General features: G+C 39.2%; 1 long non-coding RNA gene across 1 annotated transcript in view; it reads right to left on the bottom strand.

Annotated features, from left to right (window-relative positions):
- LOC117817961 overlaps positions 1–13,575 on the bottom strand; it is an 89,495-nt gene that overhangs the window by 73,780 nt on the left and 2,140 nt on the right. The window contains exon 3 of the long non-coding RNA XR_004632272.1: positions 7,800–7,884. This is a non-coding gene — a long non-coding RNA (uncharacterized LOC117817961). The remainder of the gene's footprint in view (positions 1–7,799; positions 7,885–13,575) is intronic.

The raw sequence follows: 13,575 nt of genomic DNA on the forward strand, positions 1-13,575 counted from the left end.
GCTGCTGAGCATGCATGGAGACTATGGATATGTCTAGATGGACTGATGTTCAGCGTGCATATATACATGTCATATCTTCACACAAAGGAGGCTCCTCCAGTGTTGAAGCTGCATAATCACAATGGAATTCGGTGGAAGTAAGCACACACAAGTCCACATTGGTAAATCAGATTTTTGGGGCGTTTACTGTTATAAATATCCTAAAGAATCCCAGAGCCTTAACCTTTTATTTGCACAGATTCCTGTGCTTTTATTTGGCAACATAATAAAGTACAACAGACAATTATAGGTTGGAAAACCTTCGGCATGCTGCTTTCTCATTATATTGTTTACTTAAGAAAGTCTCTGCAAAGCAATGTTGTTGAAATGCAGTGGGCCTAGCATGGGAGCCACTCTTTTTCCAAACCCCCACAGGGACCACTCAGGGAAGTGTCTGGTTAACGCACTGAGCTGACATGTCATGATAGACAAGGAGTGCACCCCTGAGCCCCAGCAGCCCCCAAAAGTCGCCCAAGGTTATATCATCAAGCCTGGGTCAGCTGTATAATTGGGCTCGGGGTCACCGGGAGGATATGGAGCGTGACAATGAGGCTATAGAGTTACAGTTTGTGGCCGGGCAGGGCGGTGAGTGTGGCGAAACAGTGAGGCCAGACGTCCCTTTAAAGAGTTCAAGGTCCATCTGTGAGAGTGACTCCAGCCCTGTTCACTGTCATTGCTGGTATGTGTGTCACTGCCCGGCAGCCACCAGTGCACTGCTGGGAGAGTGGGGGTGGATTTATTGGGTTTGTTGTGAGAGAGAAATAAAGCTTTCAGGATGACGAGTGAGATGGTTACTGTCAGCACACTTTCATTTATTGACATCGTCCCTTCAACTACAAAAAAACATTAGGATTTACAGATTAGAAGTATGAGCCGTTCTGTGCCTTCAGTTCTTATATATTTGTATGTATATATAAATACCACAGAAACAGACCGTATCAGGAACATCTGGACTGTTTTTGGCACAGAGGCCTTGAATCAACTCCTGCCACATCATAAAAAAAACTTTACTGCTGTTGGCACTCACACAATACCACCAACAAAGCCCACAGAACCACTGACAAACCCACAGTGGTGGATACTATCCAGCTCACTACTGTTGCTCCACCACCTGGACTCCACAAATTAAACAGGGCCTACTGGCTGTGATTGCAAATCAAGCACACATGTACGGGGCAGGTGTTGAAAAAGTTTTGATTATAATTCTATTATTTTTATCAATGTTTTTCTTGTTGTTATGTGGCAACAAGAAGATAATTCAAAAGGTGTGTATGCAGTGTTTGAGCCAAGAAAGTACTGTACAGGACATTCCTGTCTTTCACCACAGCTCTGCAACTGGTTACCATTACACAGTATATATTACAAGGTTGTTTTTCAAGCTTCATGTTACAATAACTTACAAGCTTTAAATGGAATACATTTTTAATGGTAACTCATTTGTGAGAAATCCCCTTAAAATGAATGCTTTTTTTTTCTTCTTTAACTGAGATTAGAACTTTAAATTAGGGTAATCTTAAGGTGCCCCTGCATGGAAAATAAATTGCTTGGTTCAAGGAGGTCCTCTGGCACGAGTTAAGCTAAAAAAAAAATGGAGGAAGAGGGGCGTGGTCATTGGTTAGTTGCAGTATACAATCTTATTGCTCAATGCAACTAAATATACACTTTCACACTGGTCTTTAGAAGTTCCCATTTTACATTACGATTAGGGGTGGGAATTGATAAGATTTTATCAATGTCGATGCCATTGTCGATTCTGCTGATCAATCCAATTCCTTATCAATTCTCCTGCAATTCCTTGGTATTTTTTTAGGGAAAAAAGTAGTTCCACACTGTCTTTCGCACCAAAAGGAACCATTTTATTTTTTCCAAAATTATGTCTGCAGAAGACTGAACATGAACATATTCATCTTGAACATACTGAACAATAGGTTGACCTCATTCTCAGCCGCGTGAGTCCGGACGTGGCCCCTGGAGCCTGGAGGATAATACTTTGAGTTTGGAGAGGAAAAACACTTTTCTACTGGGGGTCATCGCGGAGGTATTTTACCCGCTCTTGGTGCCTCATTTTCGGCCGCATGAGTCCGGACGTGGCCCTGGTTGGAGGAGTTCTGCATAGCAGAGTGTGTGAGGTAATGCAATATACCGTGACATGACGTGACGCTGTGCTGGGGAATGAATCATTAAGAAGAATCAATAACATTTGAGGTGTACAATTCCGATGGAATTGATCAATTAGTTGCAACACAATGCAACATGTTACCATATAATACCTCACCACACCATACCATCCACTTTATTGTCCATTTCACGGAATTTGTCTTGGATTGAAGTGCTGCGTACATGTAGCTGCCTCCACAAGATCATTAATAATACAAATCATTTTGATACAATTCCTTCAAAATGTCAGTTTTAAGCTCTCATGAGGAACTTTCTGATTGTGTCAATTTTGGCACCCCCTGTAGACAAAGTGAAGCCCCCTTCTTGATCTTGTCCTGCACATGTGTAAGAAGAGTTTTCTGATAAAAATCCTCATCCTACTTTCTTAAACAGTAAAATATATTATTCACTGTGGACACGTTGTTGAAAAAGAAAAAAGGGGTCATCTGGTCCTACACCTACCCCCTCACAGTGCTCAAAGATGTTAAAAACTACAATATAATAACAGTCAGTGTTGTTGATGGTCTTGTTTGCTCTTTAGAGTCAGAAAGAGGCATCAATGTTAATATCAGTCTGTTTCATAACCATCCCAAAACCCCACATGAGCATGAAGAAGCAAGGCTGTTGGTGTTCAGAGTTGTTGTCTTAACTCATAAGCATCCCTCTGTTGCTTTAGATTAACAATGACTGCATTGTAAATGTTTTTTTAATTTAACAGCAATGCATCAAAAGTTGTCTCATTGTGTCCCAATGCTAAAAAGTAAGCTCAATTTGATTTGACTGACCGTAAATAATTTACCATCACTGTCTGTCTAGCTGTAACTTCAAGCTGTTAGTTTTCCACTGCTTACAGCTTCAACTAACAAAGGTGAAAGATGACGCAAACAGATGTTTTATTCAGTAACAGACTTGTTAATCTGTTAATGGTTTAGAGATAAAATCCTCTTGCAACTTTTTAAAAATATCAGACAGGTACAGAGTGATCCTGCTCTCTGATGTTTGATGTATAACTTGAGAGGCTATAGAGAAAGGACATTTTGCATCTGAGGGAGGTCATTATAATAAGGAAGGTAAGAAGCAGGACCAGCAGTCTGTAATGCACCTCAGCTGTGTTAACAAGAGCAGTTCTGCAGAAGCAACGGATCACTAGAGTGGTAATAAAAATAAAGCAAGCACAAACACGGGAGAGGGGGGAAGCTGGTACGTGAAACTACGATGGAGGTGACGTATAAAAAAGGAGAAGTAGCGTTTTCACTTTGCTGTAATTTTTAACTGTCCTGAACACATCAATGAGAAAACATGACAACAGAGAATTTGCACCTTCCTCTGAACTTATGTCCCTTGTCAACGAGCCAAGACTTCCTTCAGGATTACTCCGTGCGCCGCACAGCTTAGCCACATTAGCTTTAGCTCACAGACCAGGAACAAAGCGAGCGCACCGGCCTGTAGGCTAATGTAATGAGGGTCATAACTTTCCCATCACTAAAACGTTACACATTGATGACGGATGGGCCTTGGATATAAACTGTTAACTTTCCTTGAGCTGTTCCTCAAGTGTCCTCTTTGGGGGCCAAGAGGACACTTCCTCTCCTATTACACTGAGAAATGTTGGCATGTCGCCCTGCTATTCTTTCTCAATGGTGGTTACACGAGCATGGAGGTGTTGTCCATGTGGAGGTGTGGCTTCACTTACTGAGTTTCATAAAGTTACACTCATATATGAGGTGGTAAACAAGAGACCTTTTACATTTTATGTATCCTATAAAGAAGATTATAAAGACCTCTTCAGGCATTGTTTGTGCTGTCATGTTAGGAGCTAAATCTTTTATTGGGCAATGACTCTGCAGGAATGTGTTCTATTGTTTGGATGCTTGTAACTTAAAAACTTCCTACATGTTATATTTTTAACAACATGGGATGTAAACAGCTTCAAACATAAATATAAAGCGAACAGTTGTCTTCGGGCGTATCTTTAATAGCCCCATGTTTAACCACATTACATACATGTGAAGCTAACATGCTCTGAGAGAGGAAATAAGTGGGCAGACCATAACAGGAGTCCACCAAACCAACATGTTTATCAGATGTGTGCAAGTCTCAGATTATCTGATAACAGGACCTGGGATTTGATGGGATACATTCATGGTCGTAGTAATACAGTCCAATCCTCTTCTCCCCTCACTCAAAGCGTTTAAAGAAACAATCTGCTACTGATCCGGGGATCCGTGCGGTGTTATTATCTTGTTAGGGCCATTTAAGAGGCCGTGTCTCTGAGGGCTGAGCTGACCGTGTCAGGAAGGCGTCACTTCGCCCCGTGGGCTGCCATGAAAACCACAAAGGCATTAACGGCCCAAACCTCTTTCCACACGGACACTCAAAGACACAAACACTCACACAAAGACAGACAACAACACGAGCCAGTTCACTGCCCTCAAGGTATTTCCCTGATCTGTCAGGAAGCTCAAAGTCTGCCGGGAGACAACGGATGTTTTTGTCTGAGGCTGCTGACACTATTAAGGAAGAAATTATTTAGCCAACCGTATTTGAATAAAAAAAGCTGTCAAGAAATCAGTGTTGAAAGAATTATGAAGAGGCCAAAATTAGACCAAGCAGTCAGAAAGACATGACAGGCAGTGAGCATTGTCTGTAGAGCCAGCTGCTACAAAGGGTATGATAATAAGTAGTTAATATGTAGTCTAGGTTAAAGGTCATGAAAGTAAATTTAAATAATGATAAAACTTATTTATTCTTGTACATAGGTGAGAAGGGTTTTTATTGTGTCTCTTGTGTTTGTAAAACCATTAAAAAAAAGTTAAATATTTGAAAAAAATGTTAAAATTTAAAAGCAACTATTAGGGTTTTTTCTTACTACAGACTAGAAAGAAAAATAAGTGCATTCAAAAATGTTTTTCTCTGCTGATAGGCATACCTGCAAATCACTGGTTGTCACAGGTCTTGTGATAGAAATATAAATTGCTCTTACATTAATTGCGTTCATTTGAACAAAACAGGCTTCACCTTTTAAAGGAATGTCTTAAAATGTATACTTGATCACACTGACATGTTGGCTCATTGTGCTGTACAATTATTTTTCCTGATGGATGACAGCATGGTGTGAACAAATGCTGTATTTATGGGGAATACTTTTACCAAGATGTAGGTTTTCCTGACACTTCTTTTTGTTTTCCAAGGTTTAAGAGTATTTTTGTTTCAGCCGTCTTCAAATTTGAATATTTAAAATAAACTAAACAGGGTCAATCGATCTGTTTTTGTTCAATTAAGTACGATATTACAAACCAACATGCATTTTTGGCAGTTGTATTTTTGGTCTCTCAATCCCTCACTAGGAAAGGATTTCACTCTCACTTTTTACAAGTGGTGTAACTCACAGTCTGTGACAAATAACTTTAATCAGAGTCTGATTTTGAATAATTGCTCAGTACTGATTATGCTAATGACACAGCATCAACTTCTGGTAGTTAAAACACAGAAGTTATTGTTAACTCAACCCTCAAACTTTAAGACAAACTTGTGTCCAGGTGGGTAAACAGGTCTCAGGTCTTTTTTTCTATGAATAAATATCTTATTGGTCAGAGTAAGGGGCTTCATAATGAAGGAATGTCTACCTGACTTTACAGGTTACTTCAGTGGCCCTCTTTTGGAATTAGGAAAAACAACTCAGACAATGACTCAGAACACTGAAGTCGTTGCACTGTTCATGGGTTTCTGTTTCACTTTAAACAGCAAAGAGAAAAACATAACTGATTGCATCAGGAGCTGGTACTGAGCCATTCAGAGATGAGACAATGATGTTGTGACACACACTGACCTATAATTGCCAACAGCAGAGTACAGGGGGGCAGTGATTGGATGGCTTTTAGGGCCCTGTGGCCCGAGAGGATGAGAGCCATCATGCAATTGCTCGGGATCAGCAAATCACTGTCAGATGCACATTGGCTAGACCTCTGTAAAGCAATGCTATTTTCCCATCAGAGGGCACAGAGACAACAACCAAAGCTAAAAGGGTACAGTGAAAGAAAAAAATCCTTTATGTGTGGTTTAACAAGTTTGCAGAAGTAATTAAACTGCATTGTGAGTTAGACATACGTTTTTTTCATCTTACTGGTAATCGGTACTGAGTGGATTGTTATCAAACATTCTATGAAAAAATACGCAGCTTGACAAACACTTGAGCTTCTACCATTAAGTGACATAAAAAACACTGTTTGTTTATATTTACATAGATACAACTAATAAATGCATTAGTGTGCACATAGGACTCTTTCAAGCATGCAATGCACCCCTGCAAATGTCCTGACACTATCAGGAGGGCCATAGGTTAATCTGCAGGTTTCTCTGCTGTTTACTGCAACCCTGATCTTTCTGTATTAAATGTACACTGTTGTTTTTGAATTGCAGAATCCTCCTTTAACACGTTGTTGTGATCTCCTTCTCCTGCATGCTCTATCCCTGCGCCTTCCCTAAACCTACATGAAACCAAGTATTTCAAGTCTTAGGAGAGCATTGGCCTCACAGTCTCCTGTTGTGTGAAGGTGTAAAGGGCAATTCTGTAAAATGTCAGGACTTTCTATGTAAAAGGGACCATATATGTGGACAGCAGTAAGGAAGGAAGCATTTTGGTTAATCTATTCATTTTGAATCTGCCAAAACAGATTAGATAAACTCCATTTAAACCACAAAAGCAGATTTTCTTAAATCACTGCCAAAATTGCCCAGTTAAACAAGCTTTTGAAGATGCTCCGGAAAAACTGCTCCTATTAGCCAGTCAGCCAGTTTCTGATGTCTTAATGCAGGTCAGCTCCCAGACCTGCAGCTGCACAGAGAAAGACAGACCAGGAGAAGATGGGTGGGGGGTTTGTGGAATAAAATCCAGAATCAGCAGCTCTCCCTCTGCCTTCTTCCTTATCTGCTCACACAGCCAGTGGAGAGGCACACAGACACAGCACTCTCAGTCACAGCCAAGCTTTCCTGGCATCTCTCCCCCCTCTAAGGAGAGATGAGTTTGTTCTCCCATCTACACCTCTGTGTGAAAATCCAACACACATCAAGCAGCAGCGGCAACGAGCACATTTAATTGGCCAGCTGTCTGAGTGGTCAGAGCTACTAATTACTACAGACAGTCTTTTTCTGACAGTCGCTCAAGCAATATAGAAGAACACATTGGAAGTGTGTAGAAGAGTGCAAGCATGAGTCATATGCAAATATCAGAGATATTGTCCTTGCCGCCACACCCCTACTGGAGCGAATCTGCTCTTTCTTATTTCTCCTTCAGGATGTTAATTGATTAAAAATTCAAGGTATGCTAATACAAAGCTCGTGAGTGAGCCTCAGCTTGCAGGCAATAGTTGCAGTCGAGTCCCCACAGTAAATCAAAGTGATGTCTTATCAACTAATTATCTCTTCTGAATTGTTTATCAAACACAAACCCTGCAGACTTTTATCCTCCTGCTACAGGCTTTCTGTGTAGCTCTCTGTGTGTGCTCAGGCTCTTTACACATGTGTGTCTGTAGGTGACATCTCTGGCTAACATTGCGTGTAAGTCTAATAAACACAGACATCAGCAATATACAAAGCACACTGACCATGGATGCCACAGGGAGACACAGTGGAGATGAGTCAGGAGGGCCAGAGGGTGGAGGAAATGATCAAGGGCTAGGCAGGTTGATGCTGAAAAAAGCAAACGTAGCACTTGTAAGAAAAGCACTTACAATACATGCTAGGAGTTGAATGCACTCTTTAGAACAGTGACTTCTAATTGAAGGTAATGCCACATAATGAGGTTGTGTCATTTCTTTTTACCGGGCCTGACTTTGACGCAACATTTTCTCCTAAAGAAGCTGGACAGAGAGATGAAGTTAAGACTGCTGACAACACACATCCGCAGGCAGAGATGTTGTGCATGCTTTATCAGTCCAGCACATATTTGCCTCCTTCTTGCATTTACAATGTGACGGACAAGGGCATCCTTTCTTCTGAAAGAGAACTCTAAAAGAAATTTCTGCATAATTTAACAAGACTTACATCCTACCTGTGACAGTGCTAAGAAAGTCATCTAACCAGTGGAAGAGTGGGAATGATCTGATAAATAAAAGCATTCTTTAGATATACTGTAGGCTGTTTTTCTTTTGTCTGTAAATAAAACAATATGTTTACGTAAGAGGATCAGGGCCAACGATGAGAAGTGTGATGTCACCACTTACTCAACTTTATTCTTAAAATGTATTGTACGCTTTTTATAGACATTACAACTTAATTCAAGATTTTTGAGTTGATTGTCAAAAATTTGACTAAAATCTCAACATTGTGACTTTTTTTCCTCAAAGTGCATAAAACAAATATTCCTTTTCTCAATATTCTGTTCTCATCCCTTGCACTAATACTTTATCTTAATATATGGACCAATACAACCAATAACAGTTACTTCATAAAGTATCTGAATATTAATACGTACTGTTCCTTTAAAATTGCACACAACTGTTTGGTATGTATGAGTGCGTGGTTGTATGTGGGTATTTGGGCGTGTGTGTGTATGAGTATGGTCAGGTTCATGTGTATGCTGGGTTATGTATATACATGTATGCGTGTATGAAGATGTTTGCACAGGGGGGTGAGGTTGTATGTGTGACTGGGCAAATTCCCTATTTTTTCGTGTGTAGTCAATGACGTATAAGGATTTTCAACAGGCCAATTTTAAATGACAAAAAATTAGAATATCTATTGCAGTTGTTCAAACATTAAGAGTGTTGGGTAAACAAAAAATTGTTATAACATTTTAAATCAAGTGATTTAAGTGTATTTACATCAAGATTAATTGGCCCTGGCCTTAATGTCATGTGGGGCAACTGTGATTTATCTTAAAAATAATTAATTTCCTTAATATGCTGAACATTATTACCACAAATCATGAGGTATATTAAGTGTTTAGGAATGAAGTATTCGCATTTCTTTTTTTGAGTTTTTGTAAAAAATGATCTCATATTTTTCCTCTATAATGTCAGACGCCACTTTAAATGCAGTTAACGCACTTATTTTTCCTGTAAACTGCAGAAAACTGATAAGGATTTTAAAAAATTTACCACTCACTTAAGCATACTGTATCACTTAATAATGTTTCAGCTACAGAATTAAGATATTTTATTTAGAATTGAATACAGTTATTGCTATTACTGGTCACACCACATGATGAGTGATCGCTCCAAATGACATGAAGACCTCATATCATTAAAACATTATTAAAAGAAAGCAATAAACAACACATTCTATACAAAAACAAATGTTTGAAACCAGAATTCATTAAAATGTCACCATTTTAATCAACACAGATATTTCATAAACATTGTATATGTATATATTTGTAAATATACATACAAAGTTTTATTTTATAGCTGTTTTTGGTTTCTTTGTTATAGAGTTGAATGACAATAAATTATTTTTTTTTATCTTGAATCTTACTCTTCCTGTTGACTCAATCAGAGTTTTGTCCCACAGAAAACTAGAACGTTTGGCATTTGCTAGCTAATGAGTAACTTAACATGTGACCCATGTGTATTTATATCTTCAAACATTGAAAATTCAAACCTATGAATTCACAAATATTATTCAAATTCAAAAATTAACTCTCTTCTTAAAGTTGTTTCCAGTAAACAGTATAGGTTTAGGTAGCAATAAATAGATTTCCTCTCCATTACATCCGCCGCTGTTGGTGATTAGTAAACAGATCCCTGAAATGACGCCAGAATATGTTCCTGCTTTTCCTGGAGAGTATCTGCCTTCCACAGGGTTAACATTACAGACCACACGGATCGAGCCACAGCCAGCCAATCACATGCCAGAAACACACAGCAGAGGAAGACACAGTGGTATCCAGAGTACACATGAACTGATAAGGACGAGACTGGATTTGAGAAGATATGAGTTGACATGGATCTCAAAAGGTCAGACGTGTGGGCGTTGGTACACATTAGCTAACACACAAACCTCAAAAAAGTAAACAAGTATAATTCAAGACTACACCATTAAAAGTCCAGACTCATCTTGTGGCTCTGAAGCACTGACCCCCACAGGGCTGTCCCTTCAACAGCTACTCCACTCATGTAAACATGACCTCTGTTAGACTAACAACAGCCTGAAAATTTTTTAGAAGTAATCCCATTCCGGGAGGGACTCGCCATAAAACCAGACCAGGCATTTCGAAAATCCTCAAGTATGTGTGTGCCAAGCACATGGCTTAGCAGAGATAGACAGGAAAAATTCAGTGGCACATTCTTGACTTAAAGATAAATCATTGGCCTGTGTCTCTGAGTGAATACCATGTGTTCCTGTCATCATAGGTTCAAAACCAGCTCACGACCTCCGCTAGACATCGTCTGCTTCCTTTACTAATTTCCTGTCATGTTCCACTGAGTACTATCTGGTGAAGCACAGGTTTCCTAAATGGATAATACTGATGTTAAAGCTCTCATTACATTACTCCTTCTGATGTTACTGACATACTTAAAAAGGAGCATAACAATACCTCTGAGGGACATTAATCCAGAAAAGAAAAACAAACTCTGTGCTTAATTTCTGTGTGTGAGTTGACTGCTTTAACATCAGTGTGCGTTATGCTAAACTTCTTGCACTGCAGTCATTTGAATAAATGCAAGACGCCCCAAGGATATAATCTGTAAAAACATGGCAGCTTAAAAGTTTTATTGTCACATTAATGCTGTCTTATTCAGCAAGTTATTGTCCTGTGGCACAGCAGTTAACTTTATAACTTTGCAATATGTCCAGATAATATGCCTGGTTACTCGACCACTCCAGAGCTCACATCACATCCATCCTTCAGCACCTCCACTGGCTCCCCATACAGCACTGAATCAACTTCAAGATCCTGCTCATCCCCTAAAAAGACCTCAATAACCTTGCCCCCTCATACCTGACCGACCTCCTCAAACGCCACTCCCCATCTCACTGCCTCAGGTCATCGGATGCCAATCTCCTTTCCCCATCACCAAAGACCAAGCACCGCACCTTGGGGGACAGAGCCTTTTCCATCTTTGCCCCAACTCATGAACACATGACCTCTACTCCCGTCCCACCTCTGTCTTTGTTCTGTTTTATTTATTTGCTTTATTTTTCACACTTTCTGCAAAGCAACTTTGAGTACTCAAAAAAGCACTGTATAAATCCAATCAATTATTATTATTATTATCATTATCATCATTATCATTATTATTATTAAATAGCTATGTAACTATGATGCTTTTGTTAAGCTGAGTGCATTCTGAGGAAAATGCAATTGGCCTCTTCTTAATCCCAGAAGAAAACAGACTCTGTGAGATGTGTGATTTGAAAGAAGTGGAAACAGAGTCCCATTTTCTTTTGTACTGTATAAATTATGATGACCTCAGAGAAAGGTTGTTTCAAGAAATTGCCTGTAAAAAGCCTGAAATATTGTAGTGGACTGATGTACAAAAACTAAATTGGTTGTTTAATTTTGACGTGTAATTTTGTATCAAAAGCCTGGAAAAGAAAGAACGATAGTCTTTTTAAGTAGTGTGCTTTTTAATTTGTATTACTTTATTTTTTTCTTATATAATTTTCTCCTTCAGTTTCCTTACAAGGAATGATCGTGCTGTGCGCTCTGACCCTGGACTGCACAAATTGATGGTGTCTTGTAAGCCCATGCAGGCTGGGCATATGATTGTATGCATGACACAATAATAAATTAATAACTTCAAACTTCTTAAAATTCACAGGCAATGTTTCCTGAAGTCAAACCCTAAGATGTTCATGTTCAACACAGAAGCCATGTTGAGGTTGTCTTAGATTGGAATGTGTAAGAAGCTTTGTTTCAAGTTGTGAGCACAAGATATATATAAGATGAACAGATACATACGAAATCATGTGTTTGAAGGTGTTTGCTCATATTTCAAAGTATTAGAGAAACTTATATAGACGTGAGAAGTAAGAAGAAATCAAAGTAATTAAGCTTATCCTGAGGAGAACAAAATGTCTTGACTAGTAATTTGAAGGCATCCCTCTCTAAAGCCTTTCTCACTTTGGACCACATCCTGCTTTCAAATTGCATTTAGCTTAAGGTTATAACATGGGAAGTCTGCTTATGAGGCAATATAGAAGCCAAACCATCAGGCTGCATAGGAACATAAACATTTCCCTCCGTCATATAATGAAATTACAAAAAACCTCCATATGGCTGTGATGTTAAGTCACCTCCAAGCTTTAAGACAATGTCCTCCTTTAAGGCCCACTGCAAACACCGATCAGTTAAAGACAGCACTGATATTGGATAGATCAATGAACAAACAAACCAACAATGTCATCCATGCTTGTAGTAAAGATGTTGTCGTCATGACCAAAAATTCATGAAGCACTGTATTTCCCTCTAAATGTATTTGTTGTTACAATGAAGTAGTGCGTAAAGGTTGTTTCTAGAACAAAAGGATGTCCGCCAATGTTTTCAGAGGGTCACGAGGGTGTAACTCAAAGACCAAAAACAATCTTTCTCAGCTAGCACCTGTCAAAATATATTTAGACACACTTTTGAAGCCGCTTTTAAAACTCCAGTCCAAACCACAGGACAGGACTAGTTACATAGTTTGTCTGCTGTGTTTTATTCAGTAGAGTTACTCGGTGGTCACAGCACACAAGAAGAAACTCACATTATACTGACCTCAGCCACTGGCAGCTCTCCACAGACCTTTCACCATGTGCCAACAGAACAGCTCAAAAGGCAACAAAAGGGACACCCAACAAACCTCTGGCTCTTTGACACAGTCAGCATCTCCTGAAACACACTGCAGCTCTGTGCTCAGCCTGGATATCTGACAGGTTATTATTCCATTAGATATGCTTCATTTACAGCCCAGACAGTATGTGAAAGCACAAGTAAACCACAGCTGAGGCTTACAGATACAGATTGGTGGCTTCTGGCTGTGGTTTGAACCAACCAAAGTTTGTTTTTCAGCCTTTCAGTGGTGACTTAGACCTTCTCCGAATGCCTTTTTATACAAACATTCAGATAACTCACTGTAGCGGGTTATACAAATATAATATAGTGCTGATCTGTCTTTGATTATGGGGCTTGTTTGCATAGAAGTTTTGTTAATGGTTCAAAAGTACTAGTACCTCAACTCTGCCCAATAAAAATTGAACTTTAACAGTGTTTGAAAGGTCATTGCTATGAAAAAATAATCTGCAGCACATTTCATTCAAACAGTTATGTTCATAAGAATAACTGCCTAAGAATCAGAGCTATTATCTGAAATATTTGTAAGGACTAGAGGTACTTGGTACATTTAAGTTCTACCCCTCAACTGTACTATTTATAAAGATAATGGTGTTTGGCCATTA

Source organism: Notolabrus celidotus, chromosome 8 (genome assembly GCF_009762535.1).
Source record: "Notolabrus celidotus isolate fNotCel1 chromosome 8, fNotCel1.pri, whole genome shotgun sequence".
Lineage (NCBI taxonomy): Eukaryota > Metazoa > Chordata > Actinopteri > Labriformes > Labridae > Notolabrus > Notolabrus celidotus.